The 7,412-nt window shown below is 45.4% G+C and overlaps 1 long non-coding RNA gene across 1 annotated transcript; it reads left to right on the plus strand.

Moving 5' to 3' along the window:
- Positions 1 to 6,609, plus strand: LOC118258878 (uncharacterized). The gene is made up of 3 exons (XR_004781909.2): positions 1 to 113; positions 5,254 to 5,487; positions 5,591 to 6,609. It is a non-coding gene; the product is annotated as an uncharacterized LOC118258878 (long non-coding RNA).
- The last annotated feature ends 803 nt before the right edge of the window (positions 6,610 to 7,412 follow it).

The following is a 7,412-nucleotide window of genomic DNA, read 5'->3' on the forward strand; positions in this document are numbered from 1 at the left end:
CCTCGTCTGAGCACCTCTGTCCATACTTTCATGCTGCAGTTGACAGGGTTCAGTCACAGAACCATTCCTGAGTCTGTCTGCTTGTTGCTCCTGCTGCAGGCTGCTGTTCCATGGTGAGTGTGTGCCTCTGCATCCATCCTTACAGCTGTTCTGTGCACATGTGCACGTTTGTTTGTGCTTGCTGTACTGCTGCAAAGGTTAGGAGGCTTCTGCATGTCTCTCTGTTTTTATTGCCCAGTCCTGCCAGGCTGTGGGGCATGGAACTTGTGTTGCTGTTCATTTCTGTTGCTCTGGGCAATGAGTCTGCTCATCTCTTGTTACTTGTAGGGCTTTTGCATGAGACTAAGAACAACGTATACCCTCAGAAAGAGTCCAAAAATGGAACTGGTTTGAGTAAATTAGTTTAAATGTTGCCTATATATTTGGGATCTTCATGGTTGAGGACAGAAAGTGTGCAAGCTAAGATTCAAATTGCCAATGAGACATACATGCAAATATTATGATATTCATAAATTCATAATAATGCAGAACAAGTGTATTAGCATACGTATTTTGTTACTAGATTTCTTAAAATTGGCTGCTGGTAAAACAAAATTTCTGCTATGAACACAGAATTATATCCTTAGTCAGTCCTCTACTAATTTTGCACCACTCAGTTTTATCAAATAGCAACGGTCTTCACAGGAACTCCTCTAACAATGGGGTCCTCCAGCAACTGGAGGTTTATCCATGTACAGCTTAAAGAAACTGGTAGCAAGGATAGCTGACTGAAGACAGGAGTCTCTGAGAGCACCATGGACAAAGAGTATGTGTGTATGAGAGTATCACTTTCTTACATGAGTAAGGTGTGGACACTTATACCTGTCCTTACTTTTTGTGGTGAGTGGTCCCTGGTGGCAGGTTTGGACATAGTCATTTTCCTTCCTTTCTTCTTTTCTATTTTTCTCATTCTGTACTTTTGCTATGTGCAGACCCCAAACCCAGATGAAAAACTGTCTTTGATTCTTATGGGGTCCTTTCAAATTTACATGTGTTAAAATCCCCTTAACTCGGTAACTCTGTTTGGGGCAGCCTGGCAGAGAATACAAGACTGCCATTAATGCTGAGCTGAGTCAGGAGTGCTGGAGTCTCTCCATCTCCTGGGAACAAAAGGGAGGTTCCCAAGAACCATTCCCTCAGAAATCCCACCCTGACTGCGGATGATCATCAAGAGCTCACAGTTCTGAGCTCCCTCTAGGTGCTGTATCATTATGCCTGGAATGGAACTGCATGGTCATGCATCACATCCTCCCGGCTGAGAGCTTAGAATGACTTTGCAAGACAGTTCTTCCCCTTCCTGCCCCCGCCCTGCTTGTGTTAACATTCATGTTTATTCCTGGGGCAACAGGGTGGATTTCCATGCATTAGGCTGACTTCTGCTCCTGTATGTAGGACAGTCATAGCCCATTGCTTATTACACCATCTGCCCAGTGTTACAAGCAGAGCACATAGAGAACATGGGAGACACTCATCCCCCACCCCCACCCCACCACACCCCCAGCCTTCCCTGTGAGCTATGCTTGCAGAGGGGTCCCCCCTTGCCTGGTCTCATTTGCGGGGAGGGAGGACACAATTAAGCAAGGTGCCTCTTCCTCGTCGACTGGGGAGAGGCGAGCAGGGCCGATGCCCCAATGCTCCAAGCTTCCTTTCAGCCCCTCTCCTTTGCCTTTGTCATCTCCAATGGCCAGATAGAAATGCTGTTGCTGTACTTGTCCACCAACCCTGCTCTCCACTCTTCATCCCAGGGTCACCAAGGTCTCCAATCCCTGTTCTCCCCAACAAGAAGCTCATACCTCAGAGGTGCTCGGGCCACCCTGCCCCTTCTCCCCACTGTTTGCAACCTGTCACCCAGGTGCTGCTGCACCAGCAGTTCAGGCAGAGCTGCTGCTTCAGCTCCAAACATCCCTGTGGCTGCTTCAAGCACTTAGGTACCAACCAAACACAGTGCAAATTTTCCTTCCTTACTCCCTGAAATAAGTTAATACTTCAGCTGGACTGGAACACTGAGGCACTTCCTCCTCCCTTTCCAAAATCACGAGAAAAGCCCCCTGAGCAAAAAAAATACCTTGAAGCTGCCCCCACACTTTCATGCAGGCCAGCCGGGCACTCAGTCTGTCTTCTTCCTTTTTCCAGAAAGGCATTTCTCACTGGGATCTGATGACTGCATCAAGTGTTTTGCACCAGGAGTTGCTGGTTTACTATGATCCCATTAAAAAGTACACTCAGATGCTGTAAAGTATCATTTTAAATGACATTTTCTGGATTTAGGGCAGTAAAGAAATAAGATACATATAGAAAGAGGATAGCATAGATAATCACATCCCCATCAATGTTGGGAACCCCAGGCTGTGCAACATGAAATGGTGATCTACCTGATCAGCATGCAATATGTTAAAATGAGCAGGCTACAGTGTCAGACCTGTTACAGTGATCTGGCTGAGGTTATCTTGCAGCCAAGGGATTTGTGCAGCCCAGCACACTCCTGAAGGTGAAGCTGGATGTGCAGCACAGCACAGAACAGGCCTGTGCCTCCTCAGGTTAACTGTTGTGTGGATCACTAACTCCTTCGTGTGTGATGATTCTCCAGCCAAGATCACTACGGCAGTGAATGAACATCCCTCCTTCCCTTTCTCATTCTGTCCCCGCTTACATCCCCTTCACACAACATTCATCCATCCGCCACATCCTCACCTGCTCTTTCAGTGCCCTGTTGCACAACCCCTGGCAGCCCTCCTGCTCCCTATTCCCCATCATCCTGGCTCTGTGTGAGTCTCCCTCTCCTGCCAGGAGATCTTATTCATTAAATCAGTGGAATTTAGGAGTACAACTACTAGTGTATTGTTCATTGTGAGCTGTCCTGGTTTCTTCTAGGATAATGTTAATTTTCCTCCTAGTAGCTGGAATGATGCTCTATATTGGATTTAGGATGAGAATAATGTTGATATCATACCAACGTTTTAATTTTTGCAGAGCAGTGCTTACACTAAGTCAAGGACTTTTCAGCTTCTCACACCGCCCTGCCAGCAAGGAGGCTGGGGATGCTCAAGAAACAGGGCTGGGAGGGGACAGAGCCAAGACAGCTGACTTGAACTGGCCAAAGGGATATTCCATACCGTATGATGTCATGCTGAACAATAAATACGGGCTGGCTGGCTGGAGTGTGGGCTGGGGCCACTGCTTGGGGATGGGATGGACATCAGTCAGCAGGTAGTGAGTGATGCATTGTTCATCACTTGCTTTCTATACTCTCATATTATTTACATTTATATTTATCATCACCATCATCATTATTGTTGTTGTTACCATTATTATTATTATTATTATTATTCCTTCATTTTCAGTCCTATTAAATTGTCTTTATGTCTACCCCCAAGCTTTAATTTTTTTCCCCAGTTCTCTCCCCCATCCTACAATGTGTGTGTGTTTTTTGGAAGCGGTGGGGGGGTGGGGGAGGGGAGGAGGGTGGTGAGCGAACATCTGTGTGGTCCTTAGCTGCTCGCTGGGTTAAACCACAACACTCAAGACATGGACTTTCCCTGGGCAGGCAGTCAGGCACATTCTGGGTATTTACCACAAGCATGCGCTAGGCGATGCTCCTTCCCCACTTAACCATCACCACTCAGCCACCTACTGGCAATACTGAACATACAGCCCCAAACCTACACGACAAAACAGCCGATAAATGCAGTGCCAATTCTTCTACTGATACGAAAAAGGACATCTGCTATGATATGACATCACTTGGGGAGCATTTTCTGTTACTGGAAAGTGTGAAGCATTAGCTAGTGAAGAAAGAAACTTGTGACTATGAAGAACATGCTTAATGATCTTTAACAACTTACATAAACCATGGCATATAGATATGATAATCACAGCAATAGCAAATACATTTAGGTCAGTTAAGTTTGTTGAAATCTGTCAGCATGTGACTACAGTATAACTGTGCTGTGATTAACTCTGATAACAGGCAGTGAATACCTATCAAAAATGTAGCTACACACAGTCATGGTTACTGATAGCAGTATAACGTTAAAGGTATGCAGACCTTTCCAGGTTCCTTTAGGACAAGCATTCACACACCCCTGAGACCCAACTAACCTGCTGAGGTCCATGGGACCTGTGTACTAGCCCTTAGAGTCAACATTCACAGCACAGGGGCTTCAAGATCATCAGATCATCCCTCCTGACATGTTGAGCCGGCCTGGAGAAGGTTTGCATCATGTTTTGGATTAGGAGGCGATGGTTTGATTTGATCCCACTTTAAAAAAAAAAAAAAAAAGCACTCAGACTTCGTAAAGTATCATTTAAAATGCTGTTTATTAATGCTAACCCAAAAGAGAGAATGATATAGAGAATTTCACCTTTCTTTGATGCTGGGAGCTATGAGAACTAGAAGCTGTAAAGCATTAGATGAGTTAGATGAGTCTTCAATTTGGTGCAGCATGCTGGGCATCTCCCATGCACATGTGGTTTACCTTGGTCTCGTCACTTCAGTTATTGGAGGATTTTCTTACAGGAAAACATAAAGGATGTTCACATGATTACTTCTTGCTGCACTTTTACAAAAAAAGCAACAGCATGCAGGTGCTGTAATCACTGGTACAGAGCGGAAGTTGCATGTAGGCTCCTGCATTACAATAAGCTGCTGAGGTTAGTCTGTGGCCAGGAGATTTGTGCAGCACTGAAGGCCAATCTGGACATGGAGCACAGCGCAGCACAGGCCTGGGCCTCCTCAGATTAACTACTGTATGGATCAACAGTTCCTCTATGTGCTGGTCATCTGGTCAGGATTGCTACGTCTTCACAGCAGTTTACTAGTGGGTTCTTCACTGATTATTTTCCTGCTAACGGCACCCCACAGAATCTAAGTGGTCTTTTATCCCTTCTAAATTCAATGGCCTGTAGCTTTTGGTACTTTCTCAGTTTCTTCAGGCAGATTGTGTATAGCCCCTGCTAAGTGAGTTCTGTCTTGAAGAGTCAGTTGAGACTGACCCAGAAGCAGCCACTTAGTCCTTATTCTGCAGCTCTCCTATTAGTGATGTTACTATATTATCCATCACATGGACTAATAATTAATTATATAAGCTCATGCAGCAATTCTGCAAGCAATGGTTAACTTCTGCCATGCCATAATCAAAGCTAAACATATTTGTGCTGGATTATGACTTAATTGTATTCTCAAATGGTCCCTCTTTCATTTACTGTGAATCCAAGATTTAAATCACCTCGTACACACTTTCCAAGCTTTCTCCTGCCTGATAGCAAAAGGAACTCTGTCCTTAACACCTGTGAAGAGCATGCTGGGAATAACTTCAGGCATAGTAATTGGACTGTTGAAGTCTAAGCAAATACCCTTCACGGAGCAACTTCATGGGGTAACTCAACTGTTTTGCTGGAGGGAGTTGTCTTAGGACAAGCTCTCACTGAGAACCTGTTCCTCTTCTTCCAGTAAGTATGGAGCCCTTGAACGGAATCTGAACACTGACTGATGTGTCTTCAACACTGCTTTCTCTCTGACAGTAATTCCTTTCACAAATATTCTCTCTCCTAGGTGCCCTTTCTGAAGGGAGGGGAAGAGAAAACCAACAACATAGCATGGAGAAAGGAGAATGGGAAAATGTTGGCATTTGGGAACACACATGATTCTAGGTGCTTTGCTTCCTTCTCTCTCTCCTTCTGCAGACTGTGCTTAGGAAAATCTTCATTGCTGATGGTGACAAATCAGCATCTGCACAAACTGATGTGCTGGTGAATTTGTCCAGCTTGGAGATCTGCTACACTTCCATCACATTGCTCAGGCTGCTGGCCAGCTTTCTGACTGGAGATTGGACCACCTCTGCTCAGGGCTGTGTGGCTAAGCTCTATTTCTTTGGATCTCTTGCAGCTTCTTAGTGCTACTAGCTGGCAACCATGTCCTACCATTGGTACCTGGTCAAAATGATATTGAACCCAAAAGACATATGTTTTCCCCCCTTTGATAGAGCAAGGGGCAAAATTTGAAATGCATTATGAGCAGATAGGTCTAACCTTTGCTATGTTTAGTTAGATAGGAGGAAGTTTGGAAACTTTGTATTACTTAGCCAGCTTCATCTGTAAGCAAATACAGACTTGTACCTCAAAGTGAAAGCAAGATGATCCAGGCCTGGAGGATGTGTCAGAAGAAGATGAGATGAGGAACTCATGTTATGCATATGTCCTTGGATGTGTAAATGACTAAGCTCAGTGTGCATGCCAAAGTTGAAACAATAAGAAAAGAAAGAATGAGAAGGCATGATCAATCACAAGAACTGGGTTCAACCAGTGAACACAGCGAGGAAGACTACTGATGACCACCAGAAGACCTTGAAAGACCACCAGTAGAAACAAATGTGCATGCATCAGGAACATTTGAGTATTTTAATGATTTATGGAACGTAATATGAATATAATAATTATCCAATAGAAATCGAATAAATATGTATATTTTGATTGCATATAACCTTTGTGATTGAGCAACTCAGTATGCACACTAGGTGAAGTGTTCCCCTGTGCGTCTGGCACCGCAATTAAAGAATGCCTGCTTTCTAAAACTGCAAAATGAGAGTCTTAGAGAGTTTCTTTGGCTTTTATGGTAAGAAATCACCCTATGCTTCATACAAACCTGATGAACTCGAAGATGTTTTTTTCCATCTTTCAGCTTGTTCTTGGCTTGGGGGAATGTATTGGGTATATGTGGCAAAGTTTTGGTAGTGGGGGGCTGCACAGGTGGCCTCTGTGAGAAGAGTCCAGAAGCTGCCCCATGTTAGATAAGGACCAGTTTCAGTTAGCCCCAAAGGGACCCACCCCTGGCCAGAGCAGAGCCAATAATTGATGTTGTTTGTGTCTTTGTAAGAGCAGATTTAAGAAAGGGAAAAGCTGTTGCACACAGTAGCTGGGAGTGAGAGGACTGAGAAACAGCCCTGCAGACACCAAGGTCAGTGAAGAAGGAGAGTAGGAGGTGCTCCAGGAGCTGGAACAAAGTTCCCCTGTGGCCCATGGAGAGGCCCCTGGTGGAGCAGGCTGTCTCCCTGCAGCCCATGGGTCCCACGGCAGAGCAGATCTCCATGCTGCAGACCGTGGAGGATGGGGTCCCACCATGGGTCCCACAGTGGGGCAGGGGATCTGGGATGTGCTGCCACCTGTGGGGGACTCATGTTGGAGCAGTCCGATTTAGACGGATGGACCCTGTGCTAGAGACCCATATTGGAACAGTTCTTGGAGAGCTGCTGCCTGTGGGAAGCCCACACAGGATCAGTTTGGGAAGGATGGCATCCCATGGAAGGGACCCCATGTGGAGCAGGGGCAGAGTGACTGTGAAGGAGTGGCAGAGACGAAATGCTATAGACTGACTGCAG

Source organism: Cygnus atratus, chromosome 25, assembly GCF_013377495.2.
Source record: "Cygnus atratus isolate AKBS03 ecotype Queensland, Australia chromosome 25, CAtr_DNAZoo_HiC_assembly, whole genome shotgun sequence".
NCBI lineage: Eukaryota > Metazoa > Chordata > Aves > Anseriformes > Anatidae > Cygnus > Cygnus atratus.